This window comes from Pteropus alecto, unplaced genomic scaffold (genome assembly GCF_000325575.1).
Source record: "Pteropus alecto unplaced genomic scaffold, ASM32557v1 scaffold22, whole genome shotgun sequence".
In the NCBI taxonomy this organism is placed as follows: domain Eukaryota; kingdom Metazoa; phylum Chordata; class Mammalia; order Chiroptera; family Pteropodidae; genus Pteropus; species Pteropus alecto.
In genome coordinates, this window is record NW_006434839.1 from 17,530,916 (window position 1) to 17,542,968 (window position 12,053).

A 12,053-nucleotide genomic window follows, 5' to 3' on the forward strand; every position below is an offset into this window, starting at 1 on the left:
TTGACCTAAATATTCTCTTTCCATATGATTCAGTAACTGTGATCCTTGATATTCACCCAAATGAGCTGAAAACACATGTACACAAGAAAACCTTTACATGGTTTATTCATAATTGGCCAAACTTGTAAGCAACCAAAATGTCCAATAGGTAAATAGAAAATAAACTGTGCTACATCTATAAAATGGAATAATATTCAGTGCTAAAAAGAAATGAGGTATGACACCATAAAAAGACATGCAGAAAACTTAAGTACATATTATTAAGTAAAAGAAGCTATCTGAAAAGAGTACATATTATATGATTCTAACAATATTATATTCGGGAAAATACAAAACTATCTAAAATGATCAATGATTATAAGGAGCTTGGAAGGAGAGTAGAATGAATAGGTGGAGCACAGGAGAATTTTAGGACAGTGAAACTATTCTGTATGTATTCTGTAATCAGAATATTACATGCCGGTATTAGATAAATGCTGGTATACATTTATCAAAACTCATAGAATATACAATACACACCGTGAATGTAAACTATGAATTTTGATGAATAATGATGTGTCAATGTTGTTTCATCTATTTTAACTAATGTACCACACTGGTACAGCATGGTAATGGTTGGGGAGGCTGTGTGTGTGGGGAGGGAGGATGTTGATGGGAACTTTACTTTCTGCTTAATTATGCTGTGAACCTAAAACTGCTCTAAAAAGATACTCTTAATTTATTTTTTTAAAAAAGTAAATCATTTTTTTCTCTGCTAAAGTAGAAGACAAACTGAAACATTTTGATAATCACTTCATGTACATTGTATTTTTTATATATAAAATTGTGTTTTTGGTAATTTAGCCATAACTTGGTATTTCCCTTTATATAAGTTGATTCTGCCCTGTTAATCCATATTCATAAACCTTCATTTGCTAATATTAATTTTGCCTCTTCTACTATATCCAATATATCTCTATTAAAATACAATGTTTACTTGAAACCTAAAATTACCCAGCATAATGAGATAGTGGAATGATCAACTGTGGAGACTGTGCTGTATCTATACTGCTCTTGGGCTAATTTTTGACAGGCCTATTATAATGTTCAAATATCTCAAGGTTTCTGAAAAACCAGGACATATCTTTTTTTTCATGACTGATATCCAGCTTCCATAACTTTTGGCTCAGTTTCCAGAAGTGAACAATTGAATAAGTATCTAATATGTTATTCTAAATATTGACCAAAACATTTAGAATTATTTCTTTCTTGAACAAATTTTGAGACCTTCGTTTTATGAATAAAATAATGATTTTAGAATTGATGGCATTCATGTTAAACATGTTAAGCACAGATGAATATATCTAAAATACTCACTTTATAGAAGTGGGAATTATGAAGTAGGGTCAATTGGAGAGGACAACTTTTCATTCCAAATCTTAGTGTAAGTTGTCACTTCTTTTTAACAGTTGAGCCCGCAGAACAAAATTGAGCAGGTCAGATGTTTATTTTGTGAAACATGATTATAAAAGATGAACCTGACATACATAGGCATGACTTTTTAAGGAAATTTTCTTGCTTTCATATCTAATATAAATTAAGCAAGCCATTCTTGGAGCATACTTTTAATGCAGTAGCCAGTTTGACTTTTGCACTCAATGGCCATTTAGAATAGAATATGCAACCTAGGGATGATTAATAATTTAATAGGTAATACATATATAATAAGAGATATCATAAATAAATTATATCCCCTAAGTGTAAATACATTTCACAGGAAATGAGGGCATTTGGAAGAATATACACCATGTGGAGAGACAATAGTCTATAGAGGTAAAGAGCAGGAACTCTGGAGCCCAACTACTGGATTCAGACTTCTGTTACTTACTAACTTCAGAAGTCACCTAACTTCTCTGTGCTTCAATTTTATTTGTAAACCACACATACTGATGTATTTTGCCTACTTTAAAAGTTAATTATAGAGATGAAATAGGCTAACACTTTCCTGGCACAGCAAGCTGTCATCATGATGATGACATTGATGACAATGATAATAATGATGGTTGTTACTTAGGTCAGTTCACTGATGTATAAGGCACCCTATTCATCACTTACTGTTAGATATGAGGCAGCTGCTTTCAGAAACATGATTGGTATATTTAGAAATGGAGTGAAACTTGATTAATTTAGGCAAGGAGCTAAAGTCTGAATTAATGTGTCTGATAAAGTGCTATTTTATTTCTTTCAATTATCCATTTTTTAAGTATGTACTTTAATTCACATAGGACATACAAATAAATCACTTTCATTCATTCCTTCCTCAAATGTATTTAAAGGAAATATTGATGTAGAGTGAATAATTTTCAGACAGACCAGGTAAATATTTTCTACTCCACTATTTTGACAAGTGTTTTTCAGTTTTCCGAACCTATACCTACATATATAAGTTATTATAGGAAATAAATGAGGAAGCCAGTGTACAACACTTAACCATGTGCTGGTTCCTTTTAAAGTTTGTGGTAATGACCTTTAGTTAAAAAATACAAAATAATAATTTAAATTAGTATGAGACTTTGGGGGAGGTTGAAAGTTTATTTTTATAAAGATACGAAAAATAGAATTAGAATTGTCCCAGGCACATAAGTTTTTGATATCTATATTTACTTATCCTATCCTGATGGCAAACACAAGTTTTCTGTATCAGATGCAGACTAGTTACAGTCATGTGCCATGTAATGAAATGTTGGTCAATGACAAACTACATATATGATGATGGTCCCAAAAGATTATAATGAAGCTGAAAATTTTCTATCGCCTACATAAATTTAGTGTAGCCTAAGTGTACAGAGCTTTTAAAGTCTGCAGTAGCATATAGTAATGTCCTAGGCATTTACATTCACTCACTACTCACTCACTGACTCACCCAGAGCAACTTCCAGTCCTGCAAGATCCATTCATGCTAAGTGCCCTATACAAATGTATTATTTCTTATCTTTTATACTGTATTTTTACTAGACCTTTCCTATGTTTAGATACACAAATACCACTGTGCAAAAATTGCCTACAGTATTCAGTACAGTCATGCTGTACAGGTTGTATTTAGGAACAAAAGGCTATACCACATTGCCTAGGTGTATAATAGGCTATGCCATCTAGGTTTGTGTAAGTGTACTTACGATGTTCTCACAATGACAAAATCACCTAATAGCATATTTCTTGGAACATATCCCAGTCATTAACTGGCATATGATTATATTTACTTACAAAACATGTTAGCTTTGGTTCCCTATGTTCCATTTCTCCATCAAGTGACATGATTAGTGTAAATGTCATCAATCTACTACAGAAGAAAAATATTGAAATTATGACTTTAAGAGATTTCCTAGGAATGGTTGCACAGCTATCTTTATTTCTGAGAAAGGTACAGGAATTGTTGTTTCTAATTATAAGATTTATGAAAAGAGAAGAGAAAGAACTTTAGAATGTTATAACAATTTGTAATGTAAACAGTGGACCTATTTTTTTTCTTACCTTTTAAAATGTGGATAAGTTCATATTCCCTGGGGTAATTCAGTCTTTTACTTCCAAGACTTGTTTGTCATCCACTAGTCCTTTAATCCAGATTGCCAATAGTTTTCACTCAAAAAGGCTTAGCTATACAGTAATCTGAAAATATCAACTTTGTTTCCTTATATATAGCAGGTGCTCAGTAATGGCTAATTGGAGAACAGAAGACTGGGACAGATATTTCTGATGTTGCAGAATAAATGAAGAACATGATGTCTCTACATATGAAAAAAAAAATCTGGCCTCAACCTGTCACACTAATGACATTTTCTAACAATGCACTGTCTATTCCATGTTCCACCCACATTGAGCTTACCAACTTTTCATGGTTCAACATTTGACTTGCAGTGATCTCTTATTTTTCTCATTTCTTCCCAGGCAATTTCATCCTTACTTTTCAATCCAGCTTAGAGTTTAGTTCTTCTATGAATTCCTTTCAGGTTTCTCCTGAATAAATCTGTTGTTGTTCCATTGTCTCCCACAGCATTCTGTTTCTTTAGTGGTGAATCTTTAGAAAGAACATTGTAATGTGACCTATTATTAACTACCAACTTTTCAAGTTTAAAGTTAAATTTTTTACTCATAAAACATACACCAAATGAAAAAATGTCTTATCCCAGATGATATATGTGAATTTCAAAGAATTATTTCACAACTTGGGTATTACCAGTGTAGGTATAACTTCATTGGCATTGTTAGGCAAGTTGTACACAATGTTTGAAAAAGTTCAGGAATAGTGTAAAAGGCCAGATCAGCTACTCACAACTTGAAGAGTTATGTCAGTATTACACACAGCCCTCTATAGGTAATCATTTCTCCGTTGTTAAATGATATGAAATTTAAAATAAATAATACAATTTGAACAGTTTTTGGACAGTATTTAGTTTGCCTGATGAATAACACTTTACTATATGTGTTGGAAAGTTCACTCTATTATATTGTAAGCATCTGGTTACTTGTCTGACTCAACTAGATCCTCAAAATCTTATTTTCTTTGTTTTGAATTATAAAATACATTACATAGAAAAGTTTATGAAACATATAGATAATGTTATTATAAAGTTATTAACTATATAACACTTACCAATTCAAGAAATAAAACATATGCTTTTTCTTAAATACTGTAGCTTTAATAAGTTTTTAAAATTTTTATTAGTTTATATCATGTTCTAGAGTTTCTTGCATTACATTATAAAAATAGATAAATAAATCAATAAAACCTAATAGAGAGCCCAGAAATAGACCAAAAAATACAGTCACATGGTTAATGGCAAAAGCATCAATACAATTCAGTGGGTAAGATAAATTAGAAAGTCTTATCAACTATATATTCACAATGAAAAAATTATTCCTGACAACTATCTCACAACACACAAAAAATAATTTGAAAAGAATCATGAGTATAAATGTGACAGGTAAAATTTTAAAAATTTCTTCAAGGTGAAAACATAAGATATCTTCATGATCTTAGGTTAGGCAAGGCAAAGAGGATGCATATAATATGAACGTTTTAAAATGTATTTATTTGTAAGTTAAATTTAAAAAAATTGAATGAGTACTTCACAAATTTCTTCAAATCATGTGATGAGAAACTCAATATCACTAGTTGTCAGTGGAGTACAAAAGAAATCCACACACACACACACACACACACACACAAATACTACAATACATTCATCAAAATGGCAGAAACAAAAAAAATCTGAGAGTATTGAGAAAGGGAAATAACCAACTAAAACTGATATATATTTCTGGTAGGACTGTAAATTGGAACTATTAGGAAAACTTTTTGGTGATATTTATTGAAGTTGACAATACTAGCCTATAACCCAAAAGTTCTATTCTGGGTATACAGTTAATGAAAATTAGTGTTTACAACCAAGAAGAGATGTAAAATAATGTTAATAACAGCAACATTTATGATAACAAAAAACCCTTAAAACAACCCATATGTCCATCAACAGAAGAATGTATAACAATTATAGCTTATTAAGAAAAAAAAAGAAATTACTGATACAAACACTTGTATGGATAAATTTCATAAACATAATAATTTTGATCACAGAAATCTGAAGGAAAAAAGTATATATTGAGTAATTTCATTTTTATAAAACTTTCACAGGCAAAATTAATCCATAGTGATCATGTTGAGAGGGAAGATGGCTAAGAAGAGCTCTCCTCCCAGCAATGTATGAGAGAAAACATTCTGGGAATGGAAGCAATATAAATTTTGAAATGAGAGAAAGTTAATGACTATACACATATATTAAAATTTTCAGCTACATCTTTATAAAAAATTTAGTTATATCCCTAAAATTTGTATACTTTAGTGTATATAAGTTACATCCTAATAAAAAAGAGAAAGTATTTCCTTCTCTGTGATTGGCTTTTTGCATTATTATACAAATTTTAGAGTCACAACTTCAATAATATTCATTACAAAAAGTTGGGAGTGCATATATTTTAGAGATCAATTCAGAGAGAATTGATTTCTATGTATTTTTTTTTCTAATTTCAAAATAATGCATATCTTTCCATCTATTAAAGCCTTTTTCATTTTTCTCAAAAAACGTCTTCTATATACTTTTATACATGTTTTCAAATACTATGTTAAACTTATGTCTAATAATTGTCCTTTTTGATGCCATTGCAAAAAAGATTTTTTCCTTGCTATTGAGGATTCTTTCTTATTCTCTTATAAATCACTGGACCTTGTATAGATCTTGATAAATAATAAAGTTTTAAAATATATTTTATAGAATGTGAAGCAAAATGTAATAATACAAATCAACTCATATCTATAAATTTTTCAGTAATTCTAAATTAATACATTCACTTCTAATAAGTCTCTATACAATATTTTTAACAAAATTTTGAGATTTAAATATTTTTTATTTTCTTAAAATAATAGCCACTGTTTATAATCATAGCAAACATTTATTGTGTAATTGCAATATGCCAAGCACTGTGTTAAGCAATTTATGTCTATAAACATAATTAACCTTCACATAAACCTCAGATTCAGGTTCTATAATTACGCTCTTTTTATAGGTGAAGCAACAAAGACATGGACATTAATATCTCTGATTCCACACACCCAGCTTGAGGCAGAACCAAGTCAGTGATCCAGGATTTTCAGAGTGAATTTGAAAATGACTTAATTATAGGATCTAGTGTGATTATTGATTAAAACATTCCTTACTATATGCTCTAATATAACAAAGACTGTGTGTAGAGGTTTAATAGTTTTAATAAATTCTTTTGTATGGGTTTAATTGTTTTAATCTATTGTCGATTAATCAAATAATGAGTGCATTTTGTCATATTGCAAATAATTCCACTTTATTATAAATAGACTAACAAATATTACTGATTTGGGAAAAATAGCAGTATAGCCTTTATTATCTGTTTAATGTGGATGTAAAACATAAAAGTTCAAATTTGCTCTGATGGGCATATTCTTTAGTGAAAAACAGTACTTTTGCAAATGGACAATAAATTTGGCCTCACTATTTTAAAAACTTAAAAAATATTTTTATACTAGATTAAAATTTATATTAAGGTTTTAAAAGAATAAAATGGCCATCAAAAGTGTAATAGAAAATACATATGTTATAACTGCTGCCTTTATAAGCATAACAATCATTTAACTTTCTTGATATTATTTTGTAAATAAGTTGATTAATTTAACAAAAATTTAAAAGTGAATTAATAAAATCATCTTTAGTTAAATGCAATTCACAGATCATGGTTTTCCAGCAAATAAAGCATAGTCAAATGCATTGTTTAAAGAATGTAAATGAGCCAGTTGATTTTTACTAAAACATTATTATGTAACCAAAATAAAGTTCATGATTCTACACAGAGAGGAAAAGGAAATTACTTAGATGAGTCCACATCACTGTGTGGGAAATGGTGGCAGCCACTTTAGTTTGGAGTGAAAGATTTTATAGTAATAAAACTAATTTAATAGACTAGTTTACTTTTTGTCAATCATACTGTTAAAATTTACTATTGAAATACTGTTGTGAATTACCATCCATTCAGTTTATTTGCAGCCTCTGTCCTATATATCAACAGAACTTTTTTCCTCAGAAATATAAAATAACAACAGTACAGTAAAATTGAAAACAACAAAACCCATTGCTGTCTTTAAAGAAATGGAACACACACACACATACATACACTCACGTACAACACATATAACACAAACTCATAGGTTTTGAGTTTTGTTTTTGTTTTAGAACTTTATACATAAATAACATATTTCGAGCAAATTAATAATAGTGCTTATTTTGTTTATTTAACTCAGTCAAAGTAAACTGAATTTAAGGAGTGATAATGTGTAAGAAAAAATATTACTAGGGTAATAGAAATATACCCACATCAAATTTAATGAATCTCATCTATATATAAATTCTATAAAAAAGGAAATTGATTAAATTAATTATCATCATCTTGCCTGGGAAAGCATTGGTCTTTTTTATCTAACAGAACTTTCATTAATACATTTAAACTTAAAAAAAAAATGTTATTTTCCCACACTCTTAAGGATGAATCAAGTATGACGTCAGCAACATGACAGAAGGAGAGGTACCTGATTTTCCCTCTTCCCAAAGATGCATTGAAAAATGTTACACATGGAATAATATTCTCTTAAAAAAGTCCAGAAACTAGTTGTGAGATTCCTACATACCGAGTCACTGAGAAAATACCTGTATGAAAATAGGTTGGAAAAGAGACATACTCATGCCATAAATCCCACCCCAGGCACAACACCTTATGATTGGAAAGGAATCCCCAACTCCAGCTATTCCCTGAGGAACAAAGAATTTGGACCACACATTTAGTATCCCAAGTTCTGTGGCTACCACCTGAGGGGCTGGCTTCCAAGACACTTAGCTCTGAGAGCTGCTGGGGCTCTGCATTGATGAGTCCCCTGGGACCATAGAAAACACAGAGGCAGTTTTAAATGGATTTCTCTCCAGGCTCAGTGCAGAGCAAGTAGGCAAAATTCCCATCTCCTGAGAGAGTTATTAAATAGCCATCAAGTTAAATCTAGATAGATAGATAGATAGATAGATCTAGATATATCTAGATAGATAGATAGATAGATATAGATATATCTAGATAGATAGATAGATAGATAGATAGATAGATAGATAGATAGATAGATAGATAGATAGATATAGATATAGATATAGATATGGATATATATAAAGGATAATGGTATTTCTGACCATTCCATTAAATTACATGGGTAAAAATTGAAGAGTAAAATAAAATTATCTCATGAATATAATTTTATACTCAAGATTGGTTTCCTCTTTTACAAACTGAAAATCTTAAATGAATATATCTATAATTTAGTAAGATTTGGGGTCGTTTGGCATTTCTATGTGTATGTCTTACATTTTTCCAGATATTTAAATGTTTCCTCAATTTCATATTCTGTGAACTAGAACTCACATTTTTAGTATCATCAGACAGCTCTAATGTCATGATTTTGTATTATATACAGCATATGATTAGATTTATTCATACTGATGAGAATCACTTTATGCCCTAATGTTGAAAAATGAAACATATTCATGAAATACTACATACTATTATTGCCGTCAACTAACCTCATTTTCCTTTAATATAGATAGCATTACAGATACTTGAGAGTCAGCGTGCAAATGAATTTATTTTCTGGAAATATTTATATTGCTTTTTTATTTCTCTTAGGTCCCAAATTGCCAATTTTATGTTATGATGATGGTAGGACTTGTATGTGAAAGAAGAGAGAATGATTGTGTCTTAAAATTCTATGAACATTAATTCTTATACATACTCAACTATCATATGACAGCTGTTTTCATTTTCCATATATTCCACTAATGTCCAACAAAAAGTGTCATATACTAGTATATGTAGTTTAGTGCAAATTTAAATAAATTTGTTTATACGTTTGAGAGCTCTAAAACACTTTTAAAAGTATAGTCACAAGCATTTATGACTGTGCTGAGAGACATCTGTGTGAAAACCACTCGTGCATTTGTAAACTCTAACTCAATGATGGCAAATCTATATAGAGATTCACGTTCAGTTAGCTGGATTCAATCATCATCCGTTAGGTGTACCCATTCTTTTTTGTCTTTCTTATTTCTAACTCATGCTTTCCCTTTAAGATCTACACTATTTGTTTGTTTGTTTTTTTTATAATCTAGTTTTTGCAGGTGTTTTTTTTCTGTATATTTGTGTGACAATAGAAAATATATTTTTAACTCTCTCCTTTTCCCTTCATTTTACTATGCGCCTGCGATATTACTATGTACTTAGAACAATGAGAACCAAAAATAACACTAAGTGGCACTAATGGATACTATAAGAAGTCAGTGTTACCCAGTTACTCTGTATCAGTCAGATAATAGTTAGAAGACAGAACCCAGACCAGTAAATTGAATAGGAAAAATATAATAAAAAGAATTGTTAACTATATAAAAGTTGGTTAATTATTTAAAAAGATATAAAATCACTCCAAGTAATGGCAGAGGTAGAAACTTTAAAAAATGGCTTTGATACCCAGAGCAAAGGGAAAAGTAAATGAAGAATAAAAAGGAGGGTCCTGAAAGGCTGAGGTTCAGATTGTTTCTCAGAGAATACTACTGCCAAAAGAAGATACCGCCTAGTACCTATGGTAAAGAAAAATTTGCTAGAGTGTGCCCATTGTTCTAAGAGGTCTTTTGCCACTGTAAAGATAAAAAAAAAAATTAAATTAAAAACATAAAAAGCCCTCAGGGAGATATTAACATCAGAACCATAAAGATTGCCACTATTGTGGTAGATACTTCCAGGACCCAAAGCATGCCAGAGATCATGCTGTCACATTGAAAACCATAAAAACTGGAGGAAGATAATGTTGCTTCATCCTCCTCCAGATATGCAGTATCCATTGGCACTCTCTTTTGTCAGAATAGAGCATAAAGCAAGCTAACAAAAGAGAAACGTAGTTTGCAGAGTTCTACCTCTATTATCACAAAACAGGGCGGAGAAGCATGAATTTGGAACTTAACTTTGTAAGTTAAGATGGAGAAAACCTATTATTCAGATTTATAGTAACATACTAGGTGTGTGTTGATTTCATCATGCAAAGATATCACACCAAAAACAAAAGCTGAATTTTGAGTGACCATCTGATGGAGTTTATGATAATTCAGTGTTATACTGCAAGATCATCCCAATTACTGCATACACACACTGGTATGCTAAATGGGGATGTGATAGGTCTTAACATTCATGCTTTTATCAAGTCTTTGATAGAGCATTAATCTCTAAATTTCCTCCAGGTCGGATTATTACTTGTGGTTCTCTATCCTGGTATGGAAATAAAGTTTGGGATAATTCCATTTATCCCTTTCTACAATAGCTTTACCCTAAGGGTTAGAGATCTGTGTGGTAATTGTATCTTTGGCAAAAGTATCTATTCCAATTACAGATTTAAGAATTAGGATATAACCAAAACACTAGTCGGTGGAAAAACAGGACCTACTTTGAGTGGAGATTAGCCTACATATCACCTCACCAGCTAAAGCCTTGAATTTGAATTGTAGGCTAGGAAAACATTTTTGTGTCCCCAGGAACTAATGTCAATTCGAAGTCAGTGTTTGGTAATCCCTGAATAGTCTGGCTATTTTTTTTTTTCTATTTTATATTTATTCTTGTTAATGGCTATAGATTCCTTTAGAAAATCTGGGAAGATTTTACTTGTATTAACTTGTGGCAGTGACAGTATTTTTCTCTCAAGGAACCCAGATTTTGTTCAATCAGTAGGCTCTTGGTCTCAGGATTGGTATAGGTATGGATATTGCATTAAAGGTTAAAAAGTCTGTTGTGGCAACTTAGATTTTTTGACCAAACGGATGTTTAAGATTTTGTTTTTCTGTTTTGTTTTCTTTATATTGATCAAGCAATATTCTTTTATTTGTCTATTTGTTTGTTTTATTATATTTATTGAAGTGACATTGGTTAATAAAATTATATAGGTTTCAAGTGTACAATTTTATAATACATCATCTGTATATTGCATTGTGTGTTCGCTCCCCAAAGTCAAATCTCCTTCTATCACCATACATTTGACCCCTTTACCCTTGTACCTACCTTCCTACCACCCCGCTTTTCCTCCTGTAACCGCTGTTATCTGTGTCTATGACTTTTTGTTTGTTTATCTTATTTGTTGCTTTCAGTTTGATATCCAATATATGAGTCAAGAAATATTCTTGTAGGCTTCACATCTCTTTGATTCCTATAGAAAATGAGACCAATTAGCCACCGTTAAAAATATCAGTGAGAAAATATTTTAAATATTGATGTATCACTTATGGAAAGTGCACCTCTTGACTTTGTCAATAAAGTGCATCCACTCTCTTATGTGGTCATCTCATCAGCCTTTTTCAAATCATGAAGATCATTCATTGGGATCAATCTCATAGTCTTACCTGGCCTACAAAAAAAAAATAAATATA